The sequence below is a fragment of the Cnephaeus nilssonii genome (assembly GCF_951640355.1).
Source record: "Cnephaeus nilssonii genome assembly, chromosome: 7".
NCBI lineage: Eukaryota > Metazoa > Chordata > Mammalia > Chiroptera > Vespertilionidae > Cnephaeus > Cnephaeus nilssonii.
Window position 1 is genome coordinate 79,415,512 of NC_137078.1, and position 11,143 is coordinate 79,426,654.

General features: G+C 45.3%; 1 pseudogene across 1 annotated transcript; it reads left to right on the forward strand.

Annotated features, from left to right (window-relative positions):
- Window positions 1-625: 625 nt before the first annotated feature.
- LOC307102502 (mediator of RNA polymerase II transcription subunit 27-like) lies at window positions 626-2,861 on the forward strand (annotated as a pseudogene). Its single transcript has one exon. The product of its transcript is annotated as a mediator of RNA polymerase II transcription subunit 27-like (transcript).
- The last annotated feature ends 8,282 nt before the right edge of the window (window positions 2,862-11,143 follow it).

Here is an 11,143-nt window from a genome sequence, read left to right on the forward strand (position 1 = left end):
ACTGCCGACCACAGAAGGATGTGAGGAAATGAATTATTTGGCACATTAATGCTAAGGGTGTTCATTGATAACACGTTTTTTTGGAGAATATTAGGGTCATAGCTATGAAAAATTTAAATGTGTATAGTTTTCCACCCAGAAATTGTACTTCTAGAAATGTATGTTTACAGAAATACTAATATAGACACATAGATATACCAAGAATATTCATGTAGCATAGCTTAACATTGCCAAAAAAACATTTTAAAGTAAAAACCATGTAAACATGCCCAGCCAGTGTGCTCAGTGGTTGAGCATTGACCTATGAATCAGGTGGTCATGGTTCGATTCCCGGTTGGGGCACATGCCTGGGTTTTGGACTCAGTCCCCATTAGGTAGCTGATTGATGATTCTCTCTCATCATTCTCTCTCCCTTCCTCTCTGAAATCAATAAAAATATATTTAAAAAATAAAACCAATGTAAACATCTATCAATGTGATATTTGACAATGGTTACATAAATGACATGCTCATTTATTTACACAGAAATACAGAGCCACTAAAAGAATGTGATTCCTCCTTATATACCCACTTGGAATTCTATTGTTAACTAAAAACAGTAAATGGTAGAGTGTATAATATCATCCCAGCTTTTTTTTCAAATGTGTTTTTTTTTAAAATTGATTTTAGAGGGAGAGGGAGGAGAGAGAGAGAGAGAGAGAGAGAGAGAGAGAGAGAGAGAGACATCGATGTAAGAGGAACACAGATTGGTTGCCTCCAGCATGCACCTGACCAAACCTGCGAACAGGAATCGAACTAGCAACCTTCTGGTGCATGGGATGATGCCCAACCAACGTAGGCACGTGGGCCATGGCCCCACTTTTGTTTTAAGTCCCGGTTGATGCGGGTATATAGTTATAGAGCTATATGTTGGCATAGCATTTTTTAAAAGGCTAAAAGGCATGAAAAGGTAGTGGGGATATGTGAAGTTGTTGCTTTTATGCAGTTTTCTAAATTTTTCAAACATTCTATGTGAATACGTGTTAATCTTTTAATTGTACCTGAGAACGATAGAAACGATTTTGCCTGTACGATCAAACTAAACTGCAAGCCCATCTTATTAATACTGAATTATGGTACCAAGGAAACAAAAATGAGAGTATGTGAAGATTTTAAAACAAAAGTATCACTTTTTGTTTCCACTGAAAATTTTCAGTCAAATCAGGTAGAGATGTGTTCTAGGATAGTAAAAGAAGTTAGGAACATTCCAGGACAAGCGGAATAGGGAAACTAAGACAGGTAAGCAGCGGTTTGCAGCTACCTAGTAAATCCTATCTCCCTTAAACCAAGAACACTTAAGAGTAAACACTTAAGATTCTCCTCCCCAACCAGAGGGTAAAGAGCTTAAGTCACCCTACGGAGGGAGACAGGTAGCCGAAATCCAATTAGTGCCATTTGCCAGCCACACCCAAGGACATAAATGAAGACTTCCCCTCGAGCAAAGCAGCCCAGCCAAGGCTCTCCGGTCGCTTCTTCTATGCCCTTCCTGTTTCACCGTCCTAAGTGTGTTTGCTGTGGTCAGTAACTTCTTGCTTGCTTTTCTACACTTGGTCTCTTGATCAAAATCCTGCATTCAAGAAGACAAGAACCGAGGTCTGGACTGTGGCCCCGGCGGGGACATGGCGGGCGTGCTGAGCGTTGGGCTGAACCTGGAGGCCCTTTCCCAGGCCATCAGCGCCATCCAGGCGTGCGCGCCCATGTGAGCAGGGTGTTCGACTGCCCGAAGGATGGCGTGCGCTGCAAGGCGACGCTGGAGGGCCTGGAGGCCTTCATCGCACACATCCGGAACAGCTGGCCCTTGGTCAAGCGGGACCTCAAGTAGCTGGAACGTCTGAGCTATTAGCTAGGTAAGCCGTCTGAGAACCGTCCTCTCCAAAACAGCGGCCTGTTGAGCCTGGATCCTGGGCAGGACAAACTCCTCTCTGCAGCCAGCTCCTTCAAGCGTACACATGGTCCAACACGCGGCAGTGCCATGCAGGTCTGGCATCTGGGCTTCTGCATCAACAGTCATTGAAACGTGCTGCTACCCAGATGGGAGTGTCTGCGAGACGCCGACCGAAGGTGCAGCCCACCGCTCTCGTCCTGCCGCCTCAGTATGTCGAGGACGTGATCAGCCGCGTTGATGGGATGTTTCCTGAAGTGTCCATCCAGTTCTCAAGACCCATTGGAACGTCAGCGATGCTTCTGGTGACCTTGGGCAAGGTGTTGAACGTGGTTGTCGTCACACGGAGCCTGTTCATCGACTGAACGCTAGTAAAGGGGTACCACGAAAACGTCCACGCAGAAGACGGCACTAAAAGATACGGTCCAAAGCCAACTCCAGGTGTTCCAGAAGGTGGCAGACCACGCCAGCACGGCCCTGCTCCACTACCAGCTGCCCCAGATGCCGGACGTCGTGGTCCGGTCCTTCCTGACTGGCTGAGAAGTTACATAAAGCGGTTCCAGGCCCCGTGCCAGCGCTGCGTGAGGTGCCTGCAGCACGGCCTCCCCGCCACGTGCAGGGACTTCCGGACCCTCGAAGCCTTCCATGACACCTCCTGGGCCTTGTCTTTGAACCAACTGGGAAGCAAGCTCTCTGTTTCTTGCCAGTCACACATGAGAAAAGCAAGGAGCTTCAGGAGGCCACCTTGTGACACAGCATGGGAGGCAGTCAAGCGACTGACAGAACGGAGGGCCTTGGTAATAGCTGCTGGATCAAGCCTTGCCTGAAACTACTCCCAGTTCTAGACTTTCTGTCACTCACAACCAAAAATATCCTTTATAATGGGAACAATAATTACTTAATAATTATTAAGCATATCATAATTACCTAAATACAGCTTAGGGGATAAAATCTTGCAGAATATGAGGTCTGTGGGAATGGTTTGGAAAGAGTAAAAACAGACTCTTAGTGATGAAAGGTCAGCAAATTGTTGATCTAGTTCAAGTTTTACTGTTCGGCACATGGTAAAGCTAAGGCTCAAAAGGTCTTGAGATTTACTTGAGGTTTTATAGCTGCTCAGTAGGGCTTAGTGACTCGGCCCATTAGCTCTCCGTGTTGAGTGATACTAATAGGAATGCTTGAATGCCTATGCATTCCTTGTGAAATCACTGCATGTTTTCCTCTCTTATCTGTTTTTTCAAGAGGCAGAGAAAGAATGGCAATAATCCTCTCATTTTGCAAATAGGAAGGCAGAGTCCAGAGAGGCGTCACGATTTGCCGAAAGTCCCATAGAAAGGCGGTGGTAGAGCTGGTTCCCGAGGCCAGAAGTCCTGAATGTCACTTCGGGTTCAGCCCCCTCTAGCTCGCCCCTTGTGCTAGCCACTTGTGCCTCCATTCGGGAAGGAGTAATGATTAGGACCGTGATCTGACCGTGAGTGTTTAAAGAGGACTTGGAGGTGTAGGGGCCAAGAAAGTGATTGTCGTCCTTGGCTGATGGGTCCTTTCCCCCAACCTTAGGGAAATCAAGGTTAGGAAGCTCAGAGAACACTGAGGATATTTCTGTTGCCAGAGCCTCCAAAAGAGAGGCCAACCTAAGAGAGATGGGGGCTGTATGCATTAGATTCTGGCTTCACCATCCATGTGACCTCAGCTCTGACGCCTCCCCTCCCCTGTCCAAAGCCTTCCGTGGTTCCTCCATCTTCTCATGATGGGGATTATGATCTGAATGGCACCCCCTGGAGTTGTGCAGTTGACAGCTTGCACAGCCAACCATACACAGTGAGCCCAGCTTGCATTTCTCAACATGTTTGGACACTCCGATTGCTTCCACAGCAATGCGTGACCTTACAGCCCTTTTTGTGAATACGAACATAATTTCATCATTTTTGTAAGATGAAGATTATCTTGAGAAAATTTCAGGTCTGACCCCAGAGATGGTATTAAAAGTTTACATTTAATAAGATTTACTATTTTTGAAGGCTACTTTTGACCCTTTCCTATTTCATAAATGGTGCCTACTGTTTAATAGAATTTAAGTAATTTTGTGAGGGAAATCAAGATTTATGGACAAATAAATGAAAAATATTTCATGAGGCTTGTTTTGGGAACTGAATGTATGCTGAAATTATCATTATAGATTGAAATTTAACTGCATGCTATGAATTAGAAAAGTAGATATACTTGCTTTCAATGCTTGGGAGTTTAGAATTTTTGCATCTTATGTTCCATTTTTTGTGATTTACCTAGTTATTTTGAAAACAAATTTTGTGCTTTGTTTCTAAACAAGGAGGTAAGAGAGAAGACATCATCTCTTCAAATAACCCATTTCAAGTATGAATAGCTGTTATTTCCAAAAGATGAAAAGCTAAAATGACTATATTTTCTCTTTCTAGTGTCGGTTTTGAAGTACTAGAGACATCTTAATGTTCTACATAAGGTTTTTTTTTTTTTGAACAGGTGATACATTAACAATGTACTAGTAAAATATTCAAAAAGTACAGGTGTGTTTATAACAGAACCAACATCTTTTCCACGGTCCTTAAAATGATTCTGCTCTCCAGGAACAATGGCAGTTAGCCACTTCTTATGTATCATTCCCGATAGAATCCATGCTGTTGCAAGCAAATATTTGCACATATAGATTTTGCTTTGTTGCTCTTTATTTCTATACAAATGAGTCTCCCTACACAACCAACTGCATCTTGCTTTTCTCAATTCGTAATAAACCTTTGAGACAATTCCAGTCAGTATGCGTTACATGGGACGAGGAACCAAGATGGCGGCATAGTTAAACAACTAATCTGCTGCCTCACACAACAATTTCAAAAATACAACTAAAAGACAAAATGTCTACCACCCAGAACCACGGGAAAGCTGGCTGAGTGGAAGATTTACAACTAAGAAGGAAAGAGAAAGGACCACAAACGCTGAAAAGCTGAGGTACAGAGGCGCGTGAATCGGGCTGGCGGCGGGCGACTGGGTGCGCGGCTTTTCTTCAACCCAAAGGGAGACAAGCTCCCGATCACTCTGAAATCCAGTTTCTGGGGACACTCGGGGGACCCAGACACCTACGGGGAGAAGCTGGACTCTCGGCCATCGGGTTGGAAAGTGAGAGTGACTTTTTTGCAGAGGTGTGCCCAGCAATCATTGTTTTACTGCGCTGGAACGCGGGGCGCAGGGACTTGGAAACGTGGAAAGGCAGAGACGGCTGACGCCAGCCATCGCCGTTGGCCACGCCCCAGCCTAGTGACGCCCTGAGACCCCGCCCTGCACATTCTACAAACCCGCCCAGTCTCCACACAGCGGCTTTTGCATATAAATGGCCTGTTCTGTGGCAGCTCAACCAAATTAACTGCAGCTCCAGTCAGACTGCTCCAAAACCACCCAAGCAAAGGAGGAGAAAACTAGTTCTTGCTGTAGCTCCTGCTGGGGGACACACAGTACACAAGGGTACACCAAGAGTGTCCACCTCAAGTAACTGGGAGGCTGACCCATTGAACCAATAGGACATCTAGTACACAAAACTACCCTACCAACTCAGGGAAGCAGAGAAAATGAGGAGGCAAGGAAACAGATCACAAACGAAAGAAATGGAGGAGAACAAGCGACTGGACATAGAGTTCAAAACCACGGTTATAAGGTTTTTCAAGAATTTCATGGAAAAGGCCGATAAATTCAATGAGACCCTCGAGGATATGAAAAAGGACCAACTAGAAATTAAACATACACTGACTGAGATAAAAAATATTATACAGAGACCCAACAGCAGACTAGAGTATCGCAAGAATCAACTCAAAGATTTGGAATACAAAGAGGCCAAGGACACTCCTCCAGAGAAGCATGAAGAGAAGAGAATTCAGAAAGTTGAAGATAGTGTAAGAAGCCTCTGGGACAACTTCAAGCGAACCAACATCAGAATTATGGGGGTACCAGAAGAAGAGAGAGAGCAAGATGCTGAAAACCTATTTGAAGAAATAATGAACGAAAACTTTCCCCACCTGATGAAAGAAATAGACTTACAAGTCCAGGAAGCGCACAGAACCCCAAACAAAAGGAATCCAAAGAGGACCACACCAAGACACATCATAATTAAAATGCCAAGGGCAAAAGACAAAGAGAGAATCTTACAAGCAGCAAGAGAAAAACAATTAGTTACCTACAAGGGAGCTCCCATACGATTATCAGCTAATTTCTCAACAGAAACCATGCAGGCCAGACGGGAGTGGCAAGAAATATTCAAAGTGATGAATAGCAGGAACCTACAACCAAGACTACTCTACCCAGCAAAGTTATCATTCAGAATTGAAGGTCAGATAAAGAGCTTCACAGATAAGAAAAAGCTAAAGGAGTTCATCACCACCAAACCAGTATTATATGAAATGCTGAAAGGTATTCTTTAAAAAGAGGAAAAAGAAGAAGAAAGATAAAAATTATGAACAACAAATACCTATCTATCAACAAGTGAATCTAAAAGTGAAGTGAATTAAAAATCTGAGGAACAGAATAAACTGGTGAACTTAATAGAATCAGAGGCATAGAATGGGAGTGGATTGATAATTCTCAGGGGGAAAGGGGTGTCTGTGTGGGGAGTATGGGAAGAGACTGGACAAAAATCATACACCTATGGATAAGGACAGCGGGGGGGAGGTAAGGGCAGAGGGGGAGTGGGAACTGGGTGGTGGGGAGATATGGGGGGAAAAAAGAAGAAACAATTGTAATCTGAACAATAAAGATTCATTAAAAAATAAATGAATAAATAAATAATATGTAAATATTTAACCTTAAAAAAAAAAGTATGCGTTACATGGCCTCATTACTGAAAAAAAATTCAGCTGAAAATTATTCCTTTGTAAGGATTACTTCGGCCAGTGGTTAGCAAACATGCGGCTCGCGAGCTGCGGTTTGCCGCTCTGTTGACTAATGAGTTTGCCGACCACTGCGTAAGGCATTACCCTTACCCAGAAGTTTTGACTTCAGGTTAAAGACATTAGTACATTATTAAAATGTTTTTTAAGTGTTTTTCCCTAAGGCAGTGGTCGGCAAACTCATTAGTCAGCAGAGTGGCAAACTGCAGTTTGCCGACCACTGACTTAGGACATTGTTGACTGATGGACATTTAGGTTGTTTCTGATCTTTAGCTATTACAAACAATAGTGCAGTGTAGACCCTGGACTACTCACCACTTTGCAATTGTGCAAACATAAAGTAGGGTAAACTGGTCTTGCTGGGTCAAAGGGTGTATTCGTTTGCTGGGACTACTGTCACATAGTACCAAAAACTGGGTGGTTAAGTAACAGAAATTTATTATTTCACAGTTCTGGAGGCCAGAAGTCCAAGATCAAGGTGTGGGCAGGGTTGGTGGCTTCTGAGAGCAGTGAGGGAGAATCTGTTCCACCCATGGTTTCTGGTGGTTTTGCTGGCAATGTTTGGTGTTCCTTGGCTTGTAGACACATCACCCCATCTCTGCCTTGATAGTCACGTGGGGTGTGTGTGTGTGTGTGTATGTGTGTGTGTGTGTGTGTGTCCGTCCTCATTTCCCTCTTTATAAGGACACCAGTCATACTGGGTTAGGGGCCCACGCTACTCCAGTATGACCTCATCTTAACTAATTATACCTGCAATGATCCTATTTCTAAATAAGGTTAAATTCTGAGATATTAAGGCTTAGGACTTCAACATATAAGTTGGAGGGGAGGCACAATTCAACCCATAACAAAGAGAGTATGAACATTTACTTTTAGAAAAATTTTGCTAAGTTGCGCTTCATAGACATTACCTACCAGCAATGCGGAAACAGCCTATGTCACCATATCCTTGCCAGCACATCAGACCTGTTGATCCTTGACATCCTAGCAGATGAAAAATGGTATCTCATTGTAGTCCGGCTGGTATTTCACTTTTCTCATATATTGCATTGCTTTTATGACCAATTGTTTACATCTTTTGCCTAGTTTTCTATTGAATTATTGGTCTTTTATCCTTATTGATGTGTAGGTCTTTAAAGATGAGAAATTAGCTCTGTGTGATATATTTCAAATATGTTCTTTTCCTTTAGTCAATTGTTTCTTGGCTTTGTATATAAATTTCTTTTTCCTTTTTACCCAGGAAAAAATTTCAACTTTCTGTAGACAGATGATTCTCTTTATGGCGTGGTAGGTTTTCTATGCTACTCATGAAGGCCTTCTCTACTCAAGATTATTATTATTTTTTTTTTCTACTCAAGATTCTGACACAAATTCTTCCTTTGTTTTCTAGCATATTTATGGTTTCATTTTTATGTATAGTTTTTTTTTGTATCTATTGGAATTAATTTTGGCATTAGGTGTAAGGGCCCAACTGAGTTTTCCTGGGGATGAGCCCACAACCTGGGCATGTGCCCGGACTGGGAATTGAACCCTGATCTCATAAGTCGATGCTCAGCCACTGAGCCACACCGGCTGGGCCTCCTTGGGTAACTTCCTTGACCTCTCTGTGCTACATTTTTAGCCCCAAACTAATGTGACCTCATCACACTTTAGTTTAGTCCCAAACTAATGTGATCTCAGGCTCCATCTATAGAGATATAAAGTTGAAGATGAGGGAGGTGATAGCTGAGGGTTGTGTTCATTTCTCATTGACATACTTTTTTTTTTTTTAATCCTCACCAGATGACATGCTTTCTATTGATTTTATTAAATACTTTTTTAAAAAGATTTTTTAAAGTTTTATTTAAAAATATTTTTTAAAGATATGTTTTAATTGATTTTGGGGGGAGAGAGAGAGAGAGGCATCGATGTGTAAGAGAAACATCGATTGGTTGCCTACTGCATGCACTCCAACTGGGTTCAAACTTGCAACCCGGGTATGTGCCCTGATGGGAATTGAACCTGCAACCTTTTTGGTGCATGGGAAGATGCTCCAACCAACAAAACCACCCGGCAGGGGGCTGGTTGCCATACTTTTGAGGGGACAGGGCGAGACCAGAGTCCAACTTGTGGAGGGCAAAGGACAGTGAGCACATGGGGTTACTGATCTGGGAGAAGAGAGATTCAGAGGGGCAGAGGCAGGAGCAGCAGCACAGCCCTGCCTGGCTTCAAGGGCCGAACTGGGGTCCTGGGGATTACAAGAGGCTGAGCACCAAATCTGACCGCCCGAACCATCCCACAATGCAAAGGACTGCGGTCAGAGGCAGTGGACACCCCATCGCCAGTGGTGTCCAGGTAGACTGAGGAGAGGCCTCCTGCTTCAGGCTCTCAGTTTCAACAAAAAATTCTAGACCCTGCTGACAGAAATTCTTGTTCGCTATTACATCCATATTATAGTCAACAGATACGTAATCCGTATTTCCCCTATTTAAAAGTATACTTTAAACATGAATATTTCTGAAATTGGGACTTTCTTACAATCAGTGTGCACATTTAATGCATCCTCCTTTCTGAAAAGTTGTTATTCAAGCGTTTTTGAATTAGCAAGGTGGAGTGTGTGATTCCGGGTTTTTTGACAATCTGTGTTTCATCTTACACTTGTCCCATTAGAATATCTGTCTTGAATGAAATCTATCTAAACAAATAACATATATTTTTTAAAAAGCCAACATTCTCTTCTTAGTGAAGCCATACTCGATCTATTGGATCCACCAGCCGTGACATTCTGCCTTGTCCTTGCTGTCCTTGCTGCATCTGAAATGGAACGGAGACAGGCCATTCAACCGTTCTTAATAAATTCCCAGCAGCAGGTTCTCGGCTTGGGGATCAAACATTCCACTTATCACGAGGTGTTATTCCTTCAATGGACGAGAAGCTGCTTTCCCATAAAGAGAATTTGGAGAGAGCTCTTTGTTCTGCGGGAACAACACCTGGATTTGAATATGTCCATCCTCAAAAGGAGATTTTTCATAACGGACTGAACTCAAAACACTCAGACCACAAAGACCCGAGAGTTTTCTAAAGAAGATACTTCCCCGCGGCGGAGAGCCCTCAGGTCCCCGCCAGCGCGGGTGCGGGCGCCCTGGCATCCACCTTGCCCAGTGAAAGGATGATCATCATCGTCCGCCTGCCTGCCCCACTCCGGTATTTTGGGACCTGAATTCATTGAAAACATTTGTGGTTTCGGGAGGCTCTTTTTTATTATGAAGCTGCCAAGGAGATCTTGCCGTGAAAGACTGAGAGAAGAGAAAGAGGGAAGCTGGGCCAAGGCCGCGGGTGCGCTTGCTGTGGTTTGTAAAGGGCGGTACGGAGCCGGGCCACCTGCGGACGGTGCTGGCGGGCGCTGGCCCACGCGGCAGGCGCCCACGGACCTGGGTTCGAACCCCTCTCTTCCACCCCGCCCTTTGGGGAGTTGTGCCACCTCTGGCCCAGTGACGCCCTTTCCTGGAGCCCGGGGCGGGAACTAAGCCCCTGGAAGCCCTGACATCAGAGGTGACGCGTCTTCGCAGGCCGTGTCTGGGCAGAAGCGATGCCACTCCCTTTCTCCTGTCGGGGCTGGCGCGGGTGTGTCGCCTCCGACCCGCAGCTCCCCAGCTGCCCTGCACCCCTGGGCTCCCGGGGCCCTCCAGGCCCTCCCTCGCTCCTTGGGGACTTGGCCGGGCCTCAGATCATCTGACCCGTGAACCGGTCTGTGGCGCCCCCTCCTGGTGACCGCAGGGAGCGGAGCTCGGGGGACTCCACAGGCACTTTTCTGAACAGAAGTGCTTTGCTAACACAGTATGGGGTGAGGGCATGTGCTGGGGGGTGGGAGCGGCTGGGGAGAGGTCAACGTGGGGGACGGGGAAGGGAGACGTGTAATACTTTAAACAATAAAGAATTTAAATTAAAAAAAAAAGTGCTTTGCTGGAGTCCAACCTCAACTCCTGGGGCCGTTTGAAGCATGAAAATTAGGTCCGATGGAGTCGGGGCTGGGCTGGGCCAACTTGAGCCCAAATGGAAGGGACCCCCCCCCTCCCCCGCCAGAGGGGCCTATGCAGGGTTTCTATGCTAAAAAGAGGAAGGCGGGGCTGTGGTGCTGGAGGGTGCATGAGTGGAGCTCTCCTCTGAGCCTGGGAAGAGCAGAGGGACCCTCAAGAGAAGGATGGTAGGTTAAGGTTTCCAAGGAGAAAAGAAAGACGGGGAGGGCTTTGCTGCAGCCCCAGCTCGCTGACCTGTGGGCTGGCTCCTCCCCCTCTTCTCCCTGTTTCAGCAGGTGAAGGGCCTTCGTGAGCCCTGCCTC